We start from the raw sequence: 21211 nt of genomic DNA, 5'->3' as shown, positions 1-21211 counted from the left end.
CCTCCTGCTCTATGACCTTTCACTGCTTTGGAAAGATAGATCTGAAAAAATTTTTGCTGTGGTCACCTCTGGCCATGGTGTCCAACTCATAATGGACAAAACTACAGCATCTTAAAAATCACAGGGAGTTGAGAACATCTCTGCAAGGGTTGCAGCAAGTTCAAAATAGTGAAGAAGTGATCTTCAGAGCACCTTTATACAGAAGTCTTTGGCTCCTGTTTCTGGCATATCAGCAGCATCTCAGAATTTTTCTTAGCAAATAGAAATGAGGCTAGATTCCTAAAACTATCAGATAACAACAAAGCATTCAGCTTTGCATGCAGATATTTCTCCTTCATAAAAATAGATGTTTACAAATAGCTGGTTTTTTGTTTCATGCTTTCATGACTTTGTTTTCAGCAAATCATTAAAAGAGTGATGACTTACTGCACTGCTTTTTAAAATCTAGTCACAAACCACAATCGCTTACAGGAAATGGAATGTTTACTTGAGTTTATTATACAAGGGTCTGGATATGAGCTGTGGGATTTTTACACCTCATAGCAACGGTATTACAATTTATTTACATCTTCATGTTGGCAGCTGCACAAACTCTTATGAAATAGGACAATCACACCTTAGGGAACAGTAATTATAGGCAAAGGTATAAATAGTATAAAGAAGTGCATGCATTTGGCACTTAAGTCGAAGAGAATAGAAACTATTCTGGCAAATCTTCAAAAACACGGACTCTTGTTCATTATGAGGGCATGAACTAATTAAAAAGAGCTTGTCAGAATCAGCCGCATGAATAAATTCTAGTCAACTCTGGCACAGTCATGCTCCAAACCCACGAAGAGCAAAGTTGTTTTAGTGATGTCATAATTTGGACGTTCAGAGTATGATATCATTTTTGACAGAATTAATGTAAAATTAATACCATATGTATAAGCACTAATAGGTATTGAATTGAACACCCAGTGATAAGTCTATGTTGGTTTCCAAAGCAACAGTCTGTTTTTATTCTTCAGAATGCTTACATTAATTTAAAGTTAGAAGGCAAATTCAAAATGCATTTCAACACTTTTATAAGAAAGCATTTAAGTTTTACATCTCTACCTCTATTTCAAAAGATGTTTGCATATGAAAAGCAATTAAACTTCAGTGTTATATTTTTAATAGTGACAAAATCAGCATCGTAAGAGAATAATTTTAAGGCAATTGTAAAAATTGTCACCATTTGATAGCTGGGTGGAGAATTCCTCTGAGGATCAGTAGCTTCATTTATAAATAATTTGTACATACGTACGTACCTATATATATGTAAGTATAATTATAACATAATATAGTATCTATATTTATACATATTTATTCTTATACAAGGAATCCCAGAGTTAAAATATAATTGCATTTTCTAGCTTTTTAGTTCCTAGTTACTGTTAGTGACCAGGTGTTACTCTTTCTCAAGTGCTTTGGCTGACTCCCATCTTCTTTCTTTCCCAGTCTTGATATATTAAATTCTTTCACTGTTATCCATGGTGGTTCTTAAGGTCTTCCCCCTCAGTGTTTCTTTCCCCCAGGATACAGTTATAGTTTGAGGATTTATGGCTGAAACAGGCTGAGCTAAAGAGCTAGTGAACAGAGGTAGTGTAGGGATATGGCAAAGTTTGCTGATGGAGCTAAAAAAACATAAGAATTAAAAGCAAAATTTGACCCTGGGGTGAGGGAAGCTCTCTTGATACTGAGTACTAATGTAGTAAACTCAGAAAAGGAATTTAACACCAACAATGGTAAGAGTCACATGTGAGGAAACAGTCTTCATTCTACATTTATAGGGGAGGGATTTGAATTAAGTGTTGAAAAGAAGGAAAAGAGTTATAAGTGTATGAGAAAGTGAGCTCCATATTCAGCAGTAATAGGAAGAATAAACAAATTACTAAGAATTAGAAAAGGTTAGAGAAGCAAAGAGGAACTCTCCTTTTGTCCATGTGCATCCATGGTCTCCCCAGTGAGGCTGTAGAAAAAAGGCTAAAGATAGGGAGAATGACAAAATGGATATTGAAAAATAAGGAATAGTTTCCATGTGAAGAATATTTAAGTAGACTAGGACCCCTTATTCTAGAAGAGAGGCAACTGAAGTATAATGATTGGAGACAATGTCAGTTGAGCATATCACCAAGGCACTCCCAGAATAAGAGAAATAAACATTATCATATGTTGGGGCCCTCCCCCTGCCATGTAGCCCTGGGAGAGGGGCCCTGGGGGGGCGACACGGAGTTTCCCTGCCCCTGCTCAGCCTCGTTCCCCATTGGTTGGTTTGTGTTCCCCTGCGCGGGCAGAAGGACCCTCGGGTCCTGTGATTGCCTCAGTTCCTCGGCAGAGCCCCGGCCATGCGGCTGGAGAAATAAACATCTCTGAAACATCTAGCAAGAATCAGTCCATATATAATTCTTTTCCATGGGCCTCATTGATTGATACACGTGTTGCAGTATCCCCGCTGTTTTTAAAAATCCCCCGATTTTTATCATATAAAAATCTCACATTAGGTTCAAAATAAATAGGGAAGGAAAAATTTAAATTAATTTTTTGGGGGTGTAATTTTATGGTAGAATTCATTACCATTTTTTAGGTGTGTCAGAAAATGATACACCTGAATGAAATTATATAAAAATTAGTTTTAATGCTACATACTGGATTTGGGTCTTACTGAGTACTACATCTTGTTAATGGTCTTGCTTTGTGTCTGTCTGTAAGTTATTGTCCAGGCTCTTCTGACAAGAGGAAAGGAGGAAAGACAAGGAGGAAAATTGCAAATCAGTATGCCTTCTATTTATTCATGTACTGAACAGTACTTCAATGTGCCTCAGAGAGGGTGGGCATGGTCAGGAGCAGACAGAAGGACAAATTTTGAGTGAAATGGCTTTTTGATGATGGGGAAATAAGCAGGTTTATCATATGCAATGACTTTGTTCTGTTTAGGCACTAAGATGGGTATGATTCAGGGCTGATTTACTGACAAGCAATCTGTCCCACATCATCCTGCACCACTAGAAGTGCAGAGCTTGCCCTGCTGACCATACGCAGAATCACAGCTCAAAGAAAGTCAAATGATGCCCTAAAGGTGTTTATTCTCTTTCTCAGCTGAGTGCTTACTGCCAGTAGTGTGGCCCATTGCTACTGTGTTTTATGGAAACATTTGTAGTTGTCCATGATTTTGTAATGGGTACAGTATGTTCTGGAGAAATATAGGCTTTTGTTTTCAGAAAAGATCATTGCAAATGAAGGCAAGATAAGGAGAAGATCTGAAGTACTTCTCCACTTTCTTGCTGCTGATTAAAAAGCAAACTGAAGCCAGGATTATTTTCAACTTTCTATAGTACATCTCCTGATTTTGTTTGACTCCTTTCCAATTTCCGTGGTTTTAAACAAAGAACAAGTAACAATCTGCAAAGCAAACCAGTGTTCATTGCACTTGCACCTGCCCTGGATTCCACCCTTTTGTTTTCATATTACCCCTCTGGGTTTCTGATAAAGTCATGATATATTCCAGGCTACCTTTTCATCGTCTATCCACAAAAACACAGATCCACATGGGAAGTTTCACAGAATGCATTAAGTATGCAGGATTCCTTTATTGCTTAAGTAAGAAAAGCAAACTATCATTTACAGGGAAATCAGATCATCAAAGGGGGAAGCAGAAAGCTTTAATTTTACAGTAGCTGCACATTTGTTGAATCTAGTGGAAGGATTTTGCTTTAGTTCAACCTTAAAGATTTTAGATACTGTAATATGCAAGGAAAAAAGACAAGGACAGTGAGGAATAAACATGGGGTTTTTTTTCTATTTCAACAACACCAAACCAAAGTCCTATTTCTTTAGTCCATCCTGTCTTAATTTATGCACTTTAAAATTGAATGGTACAAAATCTGTAACTCCTTCAACTTCTAGTGATATAGATATTTTTGACTGAGTATATAATCTGAGTGACTTTATTTCTCCCAAGCATGAACATCAATATGATGACAATTCTCATATTTCTGTTTCCCTTGCTATGATGGTTTCCAAATTTTCAGTAGTCCCACTTTTTTTTATCCCGGTATATTCCCTTTTCGTGGTTTAGCATCCCTAAATGTTGTGGTTTATTATCCCTACATGGGAAAATTTTTATACAGAGGAATGTTTTACATTTGCTCTTAAACTAGCAAAGTCTGGACTTGTTTTGCCTTGGGGAAAGGAATAGGATGGTCAGAGCTATATGTGGAAACATCACAAGTATCTGTATCTGTGGGTCAAAAATGGCTTCAGTGAAGGAAAAATTCTACATTATTTTTTGGGTTAGAGAATTTCCCCCATTACCATGAACAGAGAAACCCATGAAGGTCTTGAGGTAGCCAGGCCACAGAATAACAGTAACATCTTGTAATGACTCACTTGATGTGTTCATTAGCCATGGAACTAAGAGGGAGAGGGACTTAATCCTTTTTTGGAGACATAGCCCTACTGACTAGCATTGTAATGAAATGTAACTGTATATTTCCCCACAGACTCGGTAACTGAAAGACAGTCCAGTCTGGGATTTTTAAACATGATAGTCAAATATGATTTTATATTCTGTTTGGTATGTGTTCCCATTTGTGGCTCTGAAGTCCAGGCTAATATCCCACTTGGGCTTTACTTAACCAACTCTTCTTGTGTGTTTTTACTCTGCTTATACTTTGCTTCAACTAATTCTCCCCTGAAGTTCCACTACTATCAACTTGTGAAAAAATTATTTTTAAACATGAAGAACCTGGCTGAAAAGTCTGGGTTTAAATGCAGCTGGTTTAATTTGCATTGAGCATTGTGATAGGTAAGAGATTCCTCACCCTCTGAAAACATACACCCCCCCTGCCCCACTCCAGACATTCCAAAATATGATCCTAGACTGCTGAACATGGTTATTAGACATGGGATTGTACACTTTAATGTCACACTGACACTAGAGCATTACAATCTTCCAGATGTTCATGTACAAACAAAGGAGGTAGCAGTGATCATCAGCTTTTATCCTGATCCTTCTGAAGTCACCTGAAAATTTGCCATAAGCATAATCAATGCCATTAGAACCCTGGAAAGAAGATAAGATGAATGTAAATGCATAATAATGTTATTTATCATAATTAAAATTGAGAATACTGTTCAGTGCTTCAGCAACATAAGCAACAGGTAATTGAAGATTTTACTTTCCCAGGGAAATAAAATATTTTTCCTGGCCTCATATAATTTTGTTTCACAGTTTTTACAATGTTCAATGTATTTTAGGAGATTTTTTTTAAGAGGTGTGTCTTTTTTATGATCCTTTTGATCTGTTTTGCTTAAAATATGTACTTTTAATGGGTTTAATATGCCGACAGAATGGGAAAGGCACCAGGGAAAAAAGTATAAACAGATAAATAAAGAATACAAATACTTAAAGTACATGGTTATCCTCAATGTCAATCCAACCATGTTAATAAGGATCTCTTTGAAGAGACCATGTAACCTTCTTCTGACCTTTAAAAGAGAAATGCCCAAACTTCGCTTAGTTGAGAATCATACATTACTTCAAATGAGTAATTTAGCATGTTGGCTAATAAACTTGAGCTGCATTTTATTTCAAGTTACATTTCAAGTTTGAGTCTGTTAAGGATTTGCAGACCTTTTGATACATAGCAGCTCATTATAAATGTTATGAGCGTTCTGCTGGATATTTCCATCTTTAAGAGGAAAACAATTTCAAGGTTGAGAAAAAAAATGTTAAGTACAACATAGACTTACAAAACAGAAGGCTGACTTGGACATCAAGCATGCAGTCCCCTATATGCTAAGTAACCATAAAAGTCCCACTTCTGAATTGGTTAAACATCTTAAAAAAGAGAAATTTTTACTGCAAGTGCTGTCTGTGTTTTAACACTCGTCCAGATCCTTCACTGACATGTAGAGTCTTTTATTTCCCAGCTTAAATGAGCTGGTTAATAACGATTTTTTTTTTTCCATTGGATGGTATTTACTCTAAGTATTTCTTCATCTGCTTTGGTGCTTACATCTTTTGGACTAGGAAATACCAGTTCACCATGGTGCACCAGTGTAGATTGTAGGGAATCCTAAGTTCCTTGCTTAGAAATATGTTGCAAGAGAAAGAAGTGGGGAGAGAATATCTTTTCAGATACAGTCAAAAAACAGATGTATTGGAGAAAGAGTCTCATTAGGTCCATGGAAAAAAACATCCACCTGTGTTTGGTCAGATATTGCAAAATATTTGTGTTTGTAGCAAGACATACAAGAATGAACAACTCTTTGTTCTGCTCTCTCTGTTGGTTTGTTCTGTTCCTTTCTTTCATGGTTTGCAATTTTTTAATGATTCTCTCAAATGTTGCTGCAGACTCTTGATTGTTCATTTGGTTTTTGAGTGTTGTGTCATCCCAGCCATCTTTGTGATCAGACACAATTTGAAATGTGCATTCTGCACTGCCTAGAGGTGACTCTAGCAGTTGTAGCTTCAGGGTGCTTTTCCCAGAAAGATGACAGAGCTTGAACTTGCCCAAGGTATTATTTGATATGATGATTTCAGGCCACAAGTACTATAAGTAGCCCTTTCATGGTTAAATATATATCAAAGCACAATGAACTAATTTCTTTGCTATAAAGTAATTTCTCTGTGATTGGTTACAACAAAAGTTCTTCATCTTTGCTCCTGGCATAAAGCAAGGGAATTTTTTGATGGTACCTTTCTTTTTTGAATAGGTTGCTAAAAACAAAAAGAAAGAGAGTTTTTAAAATTTATTTTTTGCAGCTCTTTAAAAAATATTTTGTTAGTTAAAGACAAAAGATGATGAAGTAACAATTCAGCATGTCATTATAATCAGAAAAGTCACTGTGTCAGAAGTACTTCTCACACCACATTACATCACCACTTACGAAATCACAGACTCTTTGTTTAGGTGCCTTTTAATGACAGAGAAAAACAATTCTTTCACAAACAAAAACGTCCTGTTAACAGCTGAAGTCACAGCTCAGTTTGCCTCTTGGCTGAGATACACATTCCATCTGGAGCTCTATCAAGACAGTGCAGGGAGGTCTGGCAGCTGAATAATGAACTCTAAGTAAATAGGTCATTACAACACATTGTTTCTGCGTTACTGGACTTCCACAATATGTTGGATTGGTTATGAGCTTGCAGCCTGGATTCTCATCTAAGTGGGGTAACTATACCTCTCGTAAGTTCAGGTAGCAGAGATGTCCATCTGAGCCATCAAGGACATTACAGTGTTCTTTTTTGAGCACTTCCTCACCAGGTACAATAATGCATGTGGTAGCATATATTTAGAAATGTGCTTTCTTTAAGATGAAAACAACTTTTACCCAAAAACACTACACAGGGTAAATCTAAATTATAGTTTTTAAATATTTGCAGATTTATTAGCATCATTCAGCTCCACATAGAGAATACCATACCAGTGCACTGTTAACAAGTATTTCTTTAATAGATATATATATACTCTGAACTGGATCAGAAATATTAAAAAGTTATTAAACTCATCAGTACATGTAAATCCATCAAATTTCTACTTCTGCTCTTATTTGTATGAATATATATGAAAGAAAACATTCTTCTATTACCTATTCATTATACTCTAGCTCATATGCTTGCATATAAATTCCAATAATTTTTGCTCCTGGTCTTTCCTGAGTACTCATTTCTTAGTCTGTAGCACACTGTATACATCATCTGGATTTTTTCAGAACTGATGGCTGACAGACCTCTGGTTGTTAATTGTCAAAATTACAACAAGAATTATGCTTTATACATCTTTTTTTCTACCTGAATAATCCTTTTAAGATTTAGGATTGATTCCTTACACCTCATCTTGAATAATTTGTGCTTACTCAGACTTTCAGAATCCCTGGTTTGCACCTTCATTTTGGCCTCCTAATTAGCAGCCCCTCATTCTCATTTGAAACAGAATAAACAGAAATCTGATCTGGCCAGTTATCATTTTTGACTGATATGCATCTGCAGGTATTATGCATTTGAGGCTCATCTTTGCAACTGTGCCTTGGTTCTGCCCTGTGGCTTTGGTGCCTTATCCCCTTGGCTGCCATAATTAAGTGAAAAGAGACATGCACTGTGCTACAATTAATGGTAAAGACATATCTGAACTCAATGTGCATTTTGCTATCTGCCAGAAGTCACTATTTTGGTAACAGGAGGGATTTTTGTCCTAGTGTTTCAGTCTGAGACCCCTTTTGATGGCAAACATCTTTCTTAGATTTCTTGCTCCATCTTCCACCCAGAGTCAACTTGTTTCTTCCCAAATAACACTCATTGCTTTGGATCTGATGGATTCCTCTCTCTGACTATTAATGCAAAAGAGGAAAACTAGTGAGATGTAGGGACATAAACTACTTTTATAGTGCTTTTAATTTTACCACCTACTTAAGGTTGATGACCAGGATTCCTCTATTTATATTTGGACATTTTTAATGAAATTGCACTTCTCTAAAGACAAATATTTCAAACAAGACTATGCTTCGTCTTTCTGGAAAAAAAAGAGAGACCAGTATAAAGTATGATTGTTAGAATATCCCAGATGGAGCAAGACATGTGCAGACAGCCATGCCCCGGACTAAATTCTACACAGATATAAACTCTACAATGCGTAGAAAGTCCTCAGTCATGAATCATTTATGGCTGGATGCTTAGATTTTTAATTGGGTTTTTACACACTGTTTGTAAATATTTTTCTCATGCTATCTTCCCTACAATGAGCACTTCCCTCTCTTTTTATTTATCTGTTTCCCTACCAGTGTAGTCTTGGAGGAAAATCTGAGCCTGGATTTTATTTTATTTCCACTTAAATCGTTGAAATGTGGAATTCTTTATTTCAGGGGTTTAAACTAGAGCTTCAAGGCTACCTTGGCAGACTTCTCTGGTTTTAGAGGATGGATTTTTCTGTTTTGTTTAAGAAGGTATCACAAGCAATGACTCTTTAGAACTTTAAGCGTGCAGTAAAAAAATAGAGATGACTAATATCTATTTAGCAAGTAATGATGGCTTAGCAATATTTACCACTCTGATTTATCCTCTCTGGCTCCATTACTCAGGATATTTTCCTGAATTAAATTTCTCTCAGTTCTACAGCCAGCAGCTGTCCACAGGAAAAAAAAAGTCTCAAATACTCCAGAAATAATGATTTCATATTTCTAATAGGTTCCTTTAACTGCACAATCAAAACGGTCTCTTGTGCCCTCTAGCACAGGGTATGTCATAATAAAAAAGTTCTAGTCAAGCAGCTAGAGAAATACTGGCCGAACAAATTAAAACTTTTATCTTAATGGCTGTCATGACTCTTCATTTATGTGTATGTAATAATTGAGCAATAGAAGGGGGCGAACATGTATCCTTCATCTGTGCAGCTTTGCTCTGGAGCTGAAGTTGATAACCACACTGGGCCTATTTAATGAGGATGTTCATATAAAGTTTGAGGCTGCTTCCGAGCCCCAAATGGATTGTGCTGTTTTTCCATTTATGTCTAAGTGTCACAATATTTTGTTTCTAAATAGTTAGGTTAGGTCATCTTGAGACCAGCTGTACTAAAGGATTTAAAGAAATACAAGAACATGTATACTTAATACTTTTTTAGCTCTAATTTGTTCCCTAGTATATTTAGTGTAAACCCACCAAACAAACCTGCGCCTGGTAATTCTAGTGGAGTTGAATGTCAGTTTGCAATAGAGTTTTCCTTCAGAAACTTTGCATTATTTTAATGTTTTAAGATACTTATTGCTATACATGACTTTTATTTTTCCTTGTAGACAAAAAGAAATATTCTTCTCCTTTACTGTTTCAAGTGACATCAACATATTTGCTAAAATCCTGCCAGTGTTGTTTGTGGCTTCTGAATCATTGATTTACTCAATAAAGTGGCTGGTTTTATTTTAATAGAGAGTTCTTGAGATCCAAAGGTAAATTTTAAATAAAGTATAAGCATATAAATGAACAAGCATATATTAACTCTGACAGATCAAGTAAGGATTTTTTTCCAAAGCTTTCATCAATAATGTATGTGAGAAAAGAGTATTCCAGCTGAACATGGACAGCTCTGATTTGTAGAAATATAAAAACCATCAGAACTACATTTTGATTAAACAAGAAATAGCTTTTCAATATCTTATGTTCTCTCAAGCCAGTACTAGTCAAAGTTAGTATTTCTGTACATTGCTAAGGTACACTGTGAATTAATAAATATTGGCAATTAATCAAACACTGCCAGAACTGATTGCTACCAAAATATGACAAGTTATATCTCCTGTGCATTCTGATCTGCAATTAATCTAAGAAAACTTACTCAGGACAATGCACATTTCTTCTGGAGTAAAAACATAGATCAGAGATTTTAAGAGCAAATTAAAGATTTCTTTTTCTAAGGAATCTGAGATTTTGAAGGATTTCTAAGGAATCTGAGGGCCTGAGTTTCCCTTGTTCACTGAACTAGATTTTAGCTTGTAGAATAATCAGTAAATATAAAGGCCGCACAACTTTTTCCCCAGTATATGAAGTGCTTGACTATAAAAAGTCTTAAAGAAAAGCAAATTAAAGAAGCTCACACAAAGTTGATACCAGTTGTTCTCCCCGAATCAGGTGCTTAGTTTATAGCAGTTTAAAGAAACACAAAATTCAAAGTTGTAGTTGTTAAACATTTTAGACCCTTTTACTAGAAGTACCCCACTAAACAGAGAGTGATGTTTAGCATCACCAGGTAACTTTGATTTTTGTTTAAACTCATAAAACATGAATTTCCTGATTTTGCTAGTCCCACTGTACCCAATAATATGGAAAATATTGCTCTCCCCAAACCTTAGTTTTTTTTCTCTTGTATAAAATTATGTTCTAACCCTCATGAGCATAGTAAGCTCAGCTGTAAAACATTATAATTTTACATTTTTACAGAAAAGCCCTAAATTTTTCTTTCAAAGTATTGCTTTAAATGTGTGTGAAATGGGTTTTGGTCACTAAACTGAGAAAAATCCTATTCTTATGCACAGATTAGGAAATATATAAAGGAATGGATGAGCAACAGAGGAAAGTGAGTTATAATGTTTCACAGTCTCTGTACAGGGTTTTTTCAGCTTCATTTATGTATGTACTGGTGGAAGTGAATGTCTGATCCTCTAAATGGTAACAGAAGACAGATATTTAGGTAGAGAGTTAAAATTTGCTTGATTGTAAAACAAAATGTGTATGTTAGAACAATATGTGTAATATATTGGATGTTGTGCATAGAAGTCAGAGTATATTTAAATAATAGGAAACTTTCTAGATCTAGAGCATGGGAACTGCACTGTGCTGAAGGGGGTTAGTGGCCCACATGGTCTCATTTCTGATCGTGTTCAGCTGCCAGGGAGGAGGGTGTAACAGAGAGACTTAAAATCTGTCCTGCTGTCACATAGTGCCTGACTTCTGCTTTACAATGGAAAACTTGATATTCTGCAGATGGAATGTGTTTTCTGTAATGAAACGTCCACCACTGTTAAAATAATAATAATACTAAAAATATTCTGAAAATGTCTGTTAATCTTTTTCAGTTTAGAAGTTTTAAATTTTCTTCAGAAAAATAGAAAATTTTGGAAAGAAGACACTTCTATTATTTTCTTCAGGAAATTTCTGTGGAGGTTTCAATGGATATTTGTTCTTGTTTCCAGTTGAACACTGTAATTTAATATTCTTATTATTCGTATATTTTAACCTTGGTAAGCCAATGTCCTCAGTGATATTTTCTGGCAATCAAATTATGCAATTGTGGATTTCTTGAAAAGGAGTTTCTGTTATTCTGTGTGGTTTGTTTCATTTTTTTCAACTGCCATTCTGCATTTAATTTGGAAAAAAACCCAACCCAGCAGTTGCCCTGCAGTTTCTGCCCCATTCAGTGTTCTGCTTTGTCAGACTATCTCTTCTTATCCTCACATGTCTTTTTTTTCTCTTGTAAAATGGAAGCAATTCCCATGCCTTGAAACTTTCTTTTTTTCCCCCATTTCTTAACTTCCTTGGAAGTTCACACAGCATTTACAGCCAGTATGATGGAGGGACCGTTTCTGGGATGAGACCACACCTGATTTTTGCAATGCAGGATATATGGAAAGTAAGGAAAGGTGATGGACAAAGACAGAGGGCATGGAAATTGATGCACAGTAACACCTAGCAAAGAGAAAATGAGCTAAATAGAATTGTGAAAAGGCCAAGGAGGGGGAAAGGAAATGTGAATACACTAATAACTGCATGCATTCTGTTTCTGCCTGATAACACTGTACGCAATCCACTCATACAGGGAAGCAGTAAAAAGAAAATCATCCCTCCATACCATGTCACCATGTTGCTTCCCTGTAGCTCTTTTAGTTTAAGTTCCCTCCCTGCTATAGAAACTCAGAAAGAACTACTCTGTAAGCAGGTACCCACACAGAAATAAGCTGACACTTTCTCTCTAAGAACATTCTCTATTCTCTTACAAAATGCAGTTAAGTAGAAATACTGTTTTTATATAGAAGGTATAAATTAAAAAAACAGAAACGTAAAAAGAATAAAAAACAAAGTCTGAATGACTTTTTCCTCTTCTCACTGAACTCTAAGTAAACACTGTAGAGATGGGAGAAATGAAGGCTATGTTTGTGCCACATATTCCATTTACTAAGAGGCAAGAGAGTCATTCACAAGTTCCATTATGTGATCATAAATTGTAGAAGAGTTCCTTATGTTTGTCTTAATAAAAAAATGTCACTGTCTACTGATAAATTGAACAAACCCCACAAGATCCCAGCTCTCAGGCCTCATGGCAGAAGGAAATGTACATTTGAATGTTCAGTTAAGCCAACCTTCTCAACGGAATGGGAAGAAAACAACTGTTTAAGGTCTATTCCTGCAGTGACAAACATCACTCATGTCTAGGCCCAGATGTGTTATTTAGAAAGGCAACCACTATTATTAAAAAATCTCATCTGTGAACATGCCTGGGTGACGAGCTCTTCCATCCCTCACAGCCAAAGTATAAAACTCACCAGCTGAGCAGCAAGCCTGGTAGCTGTCTTCCTGGGGCTCCTTTACAGGTAACATTTTTTGTATAATGGTCCCCTTTAACAAAATATTTTGGTATAGCTAATCCTTTTAAAATTATGCTCAAAAACTCAGAACCACTACATAGAAATTCCAGCTGCAGTCCTTGCTTTTGAAATTCTATGCCACAGTTTGTTTTTTAAGACAACACATAGCTGCTAACAGGTACAATAAATTAATATCTTAAGCACTCTCCCACACACAGAATTAATTCAAATATAAAGTATCTTACACTAAATACTCTTCATGTCCCTCTTTAGCCTATTGTTTAATTAAATTGTTCTAGAAAATTGGTGGTTTGGCATTACTCTAAATTATTCATTGAATTTGCATTATGGCCAAGGTTTCAGAAAGCATGCCTTGAATTAGAAGGTGAAAGTCCTTATTTGTGGATCCAAATGAATGCCTCAAGTTTAGAAAACTTATTATAAGAGATTAAAAAAAAAAGGATTCCTCTGCTGTAGGAAGTGGCTCAGTTCCCACAACACCCCTGTGCTTGGGCTGCTGTAAATTCTCTATGTGACCCTTTTGACTGAGTCACTGACCCTTTTGACTGAGTCACTGGCTTGGGAGAATTTTATCTTGGAGACTTACTACCCCGTTCAGTGTTTCAAGTATTTTTGCTGCGTCACCATGCAAACAGTTATGCTGTCCCAAATGAAGAAGGAAACAAAAATGGACATGGGGAGAAGGACTTGTTTAAACTGATATTGGCCCAGAAAACACTTTTGTGAACACATTTATGTCAGCAAGGGGGTTCAGTGGATAGTGGAAAAGAATTTCTTACAAAAGTCTAAAAAGTCAGTGTTTTCACCTCTGAACAGAAAGAATTGTAAGTGCTTTTTATTTTTCATGAAGCCAGGAGCCAAGCAAGTCTTGTCCCACAGTTCCAGCAAGGGAGTTGGTCAGGACTGGCTCTTCCCTTTTAAGGTCACAACCATTGTCACAGCCAAAACCCTGGAGTGGGAGATAGTGTGGGGCCCCAATTGTCTCCTCCAGAAACTGAGGAGGAAATGTAGATAAGATTCTCTCTTGACTCAAACAAGGCAAAATTTTAAGCTTAAAATTGAAATTTTAAAGCAGTATTTTGCTTGGGGTTTATCCCAAGTGAATGTCCCTGCTTGCACTTCCCCTTCCCCTGCCAGACATTTTTCTGGCTGACTACAAAGCTGACAAACCAACAAAAGACCACAGGTATTCACATGATGCTAAGTGGTATTTTGGGGAATCCAAGGCCCTTTTTCAGTTGCCACAATTTGAATTTTAAGAATTTCGTGCTTTAAGTAGAACAATAAATTGTCTGTGGTTGCTCTTCCAATCCATCATGCTTATTTTTTTGACTATTAGCTCCTTCTAACACAGTACTAGAGAAAGACAGATCCATGAAAGCATCCATTGCTGTCACTTTTTCTCACAATAGAACATGTATTTCTGTTGTTAAGAGATAAAATAATGAACAGCAAGACAAAAATGTACCTTAGAGTTATTGAATATGAATGTATACAAATTTGTTTTTTAAAAATTACAAGCTTGCAATGAATAAGAAGCTTGTAAGAACTAAAGTTCCCTTGTTTTTATTTTTTAAAAGCAATAGTTTTTAAATAGTTTTCTATTATAAAAAGCATTACAAATAATTTATAAAGCATTTTAAAAACCTAGTTTGGGAAATTAATAACATAGAGTAATTAAAAAAAAGAATAGAATGCTCTGGCAAAATCCAATAAAATGAATTCTATTAGCTGGAGTTAGAAGTAATCGGATTATTGTTAGCATTATTATATTATTTTTTACTAGTACCTGTGAATGGTGGGTCAGTACTCTGTCGCTGAAACGTGGCAATTCATTAAGCACTGTCCATTCTGCTAACATTGTCTAAGAGCAAAGACTGGTGGAGGAAGGAAGATGCACAAGGCAACAGTGAAACAACACTGGTTAGCATCACAGCAGCTCCAGTGCATGAAAATCAGAACATTGCCAAGTTCTTTCAAGCTTCATACAGTGAAAGAGTACTTCAATAGCTGTATTTATATTAATGAAAAATATGGTATGCCAAAGGACATAATGTGAGTGTATATGCTGGAAAACGTAACAAATAGCTATGGAAAATCATATAGGGAAAAGCTTGAAAAATCTTTCAAACTGAAGATACACATTTTGTTTGATATAATCATGTACAAGGTTTCAGTAGAAGAATATACAGAATTCAGTGGAGGAGTATACATGGATTCATAGAACAGGAAAAGGGCAGTATCACTTCCTGTGTTAGCATTTTTATCACTTCTGTTACAGTGGAGCTTAGGAGAGCAAGTCATGTTCCCCTGATGAAGAAACTCAAAGCAAGCATGTCATTCAAAAATGCTTAAATTTTTTTTCACTATTTCTATGTGTTTTAGTTTTTGTATGCCTTTGGGTCAGGTTTCACAGTAGCTTCACTACAACATTAATTTAAATTATTAAAATTCATATAAGAAGAATTTTGATAATCTGAAACATTTTTTGGGTGAAAATATCCCTCACTCAGAGGTGCTTTGAGACCTGAAGTGAAATACTTTAACTTTGACAACACCACTTCCTGGTTTTCCCACTCTGGAGGATAATGTTTTTCAGGTATTTTCTGTTTCATAAATATCAATGCTCACTTTGTGAACAGCATTCTCCTATTCTGACACAAAATAGAATTTAAAAAAAATCAAATACTCTGTAGAAATACCAAACTCTGAACTTCCCAGAAAGAAGCTCTACCTCCCACATTATCTCTGTGTACTGTGTCATGTACTTAAGCTCCAAGAGACTGAACTGAAGTCAATATTTGCAAATATTACCACTGTATTTTTCCAGCTGAAAAATCTGACCAGATAATCTAGGATCCAACTGGACTGGGACTGATGTTAGATGAAAACATGCATTATGTAGGAATTTCATGTGAAATAAGCTGTCTTGCATAGCTTGTGGATATATACACAAAGCTCAATTCATCTGAGGAGCACTTCGTTCTTATCATCCATCAGCTAAAGTGAAGTTCTCACTGTAACTCCACTGTAGATTGTATTAAATATAAACTTCCTGAGTCAAATACCATTCTTTCTAAAATAACTTGAAAAATCATTTGCATATTTCCCAGAATGTTGCTTTGGGATATTGGTCAGACTTTTAACCAGTGTAAACTTGACAATTGTTTCTGCTCGAACTATGCACATATTTTGGCCATCACCAATACTTTATAGATTTAGTAGAAAAATTATTTTTTGAAAAAGACCCCCAAATGCAGCATTACTTTAAACAAAAGAGTTATCTCTGAAGACTACCATTAACTCTCAGGTCTGTATAGGAAAACTGCATTGTTTACTTATAGATATATATAACACCCAAAACCCCATTGTTAAAACCAAGTATCTTGCTGTTCTAAATTACTATTTTAATGTGTCTGAATATCCGTGATTATGGAACAAAATGTAAATTTTACTATGCTAATACAATAATTTGATTAGAGCTTCAGAACAAATCTGCAATATACTTTACAGTAATAGATATTGACACCAGCTTTTCCAATGGAGCTGCAGAACATGTAACAATGCATCTCAGGAGTAACTGCACATGAACTCAGTAAAGCGCCTAAGATGGTGGACGAGATTAAAATGATATTTCAGTACTGCTGTGGTGATGAAAATGGGCCAGAGATGGCCTGTCTAAAATTCTGGTTGAACTGGTACTAAAGTGAAAGGGTAATATACAGGAAGATATATACATCTTCTCTAAGGAAGATGTGCATCAGAAATTTCAGTGTGGGGTTGGATATCAGGTAATCCTCGGTCTCCCCTGCATGACTGGTTTCTACATATTTCCCATCCCCTATTTATTGTACTGTGTCATAATTACATATGCTTAGAAATCTACTGAAATAGAAGGAAAATGCATTTCTGCTCTTCAGTGATCTTTTGGCCATCATAGTCTGATTTTCTCTGTTCTCTCCCATCCAAAATGAAGTCCTGAAAGAGTAGAACTGCAGTATGGGAAAATGAGAGGAACCCATCCTAGAACTGGTTTCAACCTGGTATAAACCAGGTCCTGTACAAACTTTTAGAAGGACAAATGTAAGGCAGCTTACTTTCCTTTTCTCAATATCTCCACTAAATTTAAAATCTGGCCTCATCAATAAGAACTGCTGGGTAAGGGTCAAAAATTTCCCAGGTGGTGTGAATTAAATTCTTCAGCAGATCTATATGGTTTACGTTACAGGTCCATGAAAGCAGCACTAGAATATCAAGACTAAAATTTATCAATAACTTCCTATATATATATATATATATATATATAATACATGTTATATATAGTATAAGCATTATATATGAGCATATATATATTTCATATGTATATAAATAAATATAATTTTATAATGCACAGACAGGAGAAAACAATGGTTGGGTAAATATTACCTGCTCCATCAAAGAGATAATACAAAATCTATTTAATTAAGCATCAGCATACACTTCAATCAAAACCCTGAAGTAAGCTTGTTACAGTTTGACTCTTCCGACCGATCCCAGGCATTGAATGTAACTTCCTCTAATAAGCACTATCAACAGAACAGTTTGCTATGACAGGACTGAGTTGGACAATCCCTCACACCCTACAAATCTTAAAAGGAATATATGTACATGAGTTGTGAAAATACTTGTTTCACAGGAAAGAAACATCCTTTGATTAAAAATGTTGATTTTCTTTTTTGAATTTGTGATTTTTCCAGAGGTCTTTATTTGATTATCAAAAGGAAACAATGAAAATATAGCTATGGCTAAGGTAAATACAACTTAGCTGCCTCAGTGATGGAAGATTTAGAAGCCTTGAAATATGCTGTATGTTGGAAGAATGTTAATTTCTTTGGCTGCATGGTTCCCATTATATTTTACTCCTTGCAATACTTTCACTAAAATTCCTGTATAACACTGAGCGCTTGGCATTCCTGTATAACACTGAGCATTTGTGTGTAGCAGGTGTCTTTCTTAAAACTTGTCCCTTTTAGACTTCACTCTTGGATGAGGTTTAATTCTTTCTCACAGGTCAGCAAAGCATTTAAGTACACACTGATTTTTTAAGAAAATAAGCACCTGAAGTAAACGGGATTTTGCATGTTTGAGGATGAGCATGTCTCATGCATGTTTGGCCCTGCCGCTGTTTGAGTAGGTACTGTGGGAAAAGGGTATTGCCAAGCACTGCGTGACAAGTGCTGTGATCCAGCACAATAAAGAGGCAGTAATCAGATAGCAATAGGTATAGCTGAAGTGAGATTCTTTCAAACTCTCCTCCATATATGGGCACATTAGAAGCCAAACCCTCCTGTTAGAAGTTTGAACCCTAAAACTGAACCCTAACTGTCTGCCCCGAGGTTCTAGAGAAGCACAGTGCAGAGCCCACAGATGTGACCCCCATGGCTATTTTCTTTTTCCTGTTTCAAGGTGTAGCTTCTTTTGCTGTTTTCCATGCTAGATTATTACTAACTGGTATTAGCATACCCTCTAGTGATTTTTACTGACATTTTTTATATAAGTAAAACAATTTTTTAGCATATTAATCTACATATCAACTGAAAATTTTGGTTTTATGCATTTTTATTTGGAAAGTCTGTCCCACCTTTAATTCATTGCCAGTCTCTGTGTATTTATGTGTGTGCATGTACATAGAATAGACTTACTTTTTGAACATATTTTTTCATTAATTAATCAGAAATGCCAGACAGGTTTGTCTAGCTGGGTGTCATTTACTTCTCAAAACCGGACCACTCCTTTGGATGATAGTTGTAGTCCTCAAATACCTAATTATGGAAAAATGTAGTATTTTGCACATCAGCATGTGCCTTCATGGCACTGTCTGCAAATATTCATGCTTGTGGTTTAAAGATTGCCTTCCCAGTATCATACACTTTGATTACTGATGAGCTTTCTAAATGATTTCTACCTCTTTATTATTTCTACTTTCTCTAGTTTATTTGCTGTCTCTCTATAAAATAACAATATTGATTTTATATTACTATACGTAGAAATTTGTGACAATCCCTTTTACATTAAAGCAAAAGTGGTGGTGTGTCCTGATAGTTCTGGCACAACATCTTTGTCATTTACTTATTGGTACAGATTAAGAGTGAATTAGACAAAATGATTTATTGGTGTGTGAAGAAACAGAAAATTGACTGATGATGTCAGATTTATTTCCATGAAACACAGAATAAACACATTTTATGTTAGAAATCTGACACAGCCTTTTGACCAACTCAGGTAAGGAAGAACCTTTGTAAAACTAGACTTAGTCAGATGAATACACTGTGACCCACGGTGATTTTGGTAGCTCAGTTAGACAAACCTCTCAGCCATTCAGACTCTATGACTTTTAGGACTCACCTTTAACTGAAGAGCTTATGAAGATTAATTCTGATTTTTAGGTCATTCTGTAAAGAAAAAAATCAAAGTTTCTGCCTTTTTTTTTTTGTTTTTAAGTTCAGTTCTTTTGCCAGCTACTGACTGAAAGTTCAAACAGTAGTATATAGAAAACTGAGGGTAAAGTTTCCATACTTCATTTGACGTGACTATTGTCTCAGGAACACTTTTCGAAGTGTAGATCGGTTGGTCTCTTCCATCATTCATTTATACTTTTAACTGTATGGCTGTGGGCAACAAATTAAGTAAACTGAAATTCTGATTTGGAAAAGTCAAACTGAAAATGAAGTCTATAGATTGACTGTAAGGAATATGGGATATTATTGGCCCTTGATGGGGATGTGCACATGTACAGCAGGTGCAGTGATGTCTGTTGCTCCTGGATACAGAAAAAAACCCATAAAATGAGAAATCCCAGAGCCAGTATAATCTCACTCATTCCAGAAGAGCTAAAACTTTGTTTTTCCATTGTAGACTTCAAATTGCCAAATCCTCTAGCCAAGGAAAGCAGAGATCTATCCCTTGTTGTTGGGACCACCTACTTGTTTTCTCCTCCCAACAAAGAATAAATGCAGCCTGGTTGCAATAATTCTTGGATGGCCAAATTTTATTCGGTTTTCAAGGTCTTCATGATGCAGAAAAGCTGCATCCAGGCAGCCTAGTCTAAAGTCACAAAAGGATCACTTGTAAGTATCATTTGATATAGAGATGTATCACATTAGCTAACACTGCTTGTTCGCTGTGTTAGTGCTTACCTTTTCTTTGGAAATGTAACCTCAGGGTCCTTTGAAATAACATGCTCAAGTGTTAGAGGAAGGACGTCTGCTCACTGATGGAACTGCCAGAGTTTTTGTTAATAAATAATCTAATTTTTATTTGTGTAGAGTGATTAAATATTATCATGTCAGATGTTTGGAGGAGAAAAGGATTCAACACCTGTGTTGGTTAATGGTTAGTTAGGTAACTGAAACACAGTTGTGATCTATTTAAATAGAATCATTCCTGTGAATATGCCAGGTGTCATAAATATTATTCTTTTTGCCTTCGACTGGTCTTATGGCTGCATCAACAGGGAAATTACTGCAAAAAAAATTATTATTTTTCGCAGTACTTTAGGGTTTTTTTTCATTAACGTGTAATTTTCATTCCAGGCCACTTTAAAAATAAACGAAGGTGTTCTAGATTTCTCTTCTTTGCACGTCTGTTAAACAAGAAACACTCTATGATGTGCAGTGTTACAGTGTTGGTCTCTGTAGTGATGATTTTAAAAATACAACCACATTAGTCATTCCAGAGAAAGTGGCAGATATAGTGAAAAGGAAGGGAGAACAAAAGAGAAAAAGTGACATAGCAACCAAAACTTGGAAATGTTTTATTTTACAAAAAGATTCAACCAAAAATCCCATGGCAACTAAACCTTACAGAAATATCTGTATTTTGAGAAATTTCCAGTGCAAAATGAAACCTAAAATGATTAACAATTGATTTAAATTATCCTTAAGTCAGCTATGACAGAACTACCTTGAGGACATTTAAATTGCTGTAACCAGGTGCTGGAGTTAACACTCCCCTGAGATGACAAATGAGCATTTACAGTCAGACAGTTCCCTGCCAGCCTTCACTTGGCTCACATTCAGTCTTATTTTTTGCACAGTTTTTTTCCCCTATCAGAAAACATTTA

Source organism: Corvus moneduloides, chromosome 5 (assembly GCF_009650955.1).
Source record: "Corvus moneduloides isolate bCorMon1 chromosome 5, bCorMon1.pri, whole genome shotgun sequence".
NCBI classification, from domain to species: domain Eukaryota; kingdom Metazoa; phylum Chordata; class Aves; order Passeriformes; family Corvidae; genus Corvus; species Corvus moneduloides.
This window is presented reverse-complemented; position numbering follows the sequence as displayed.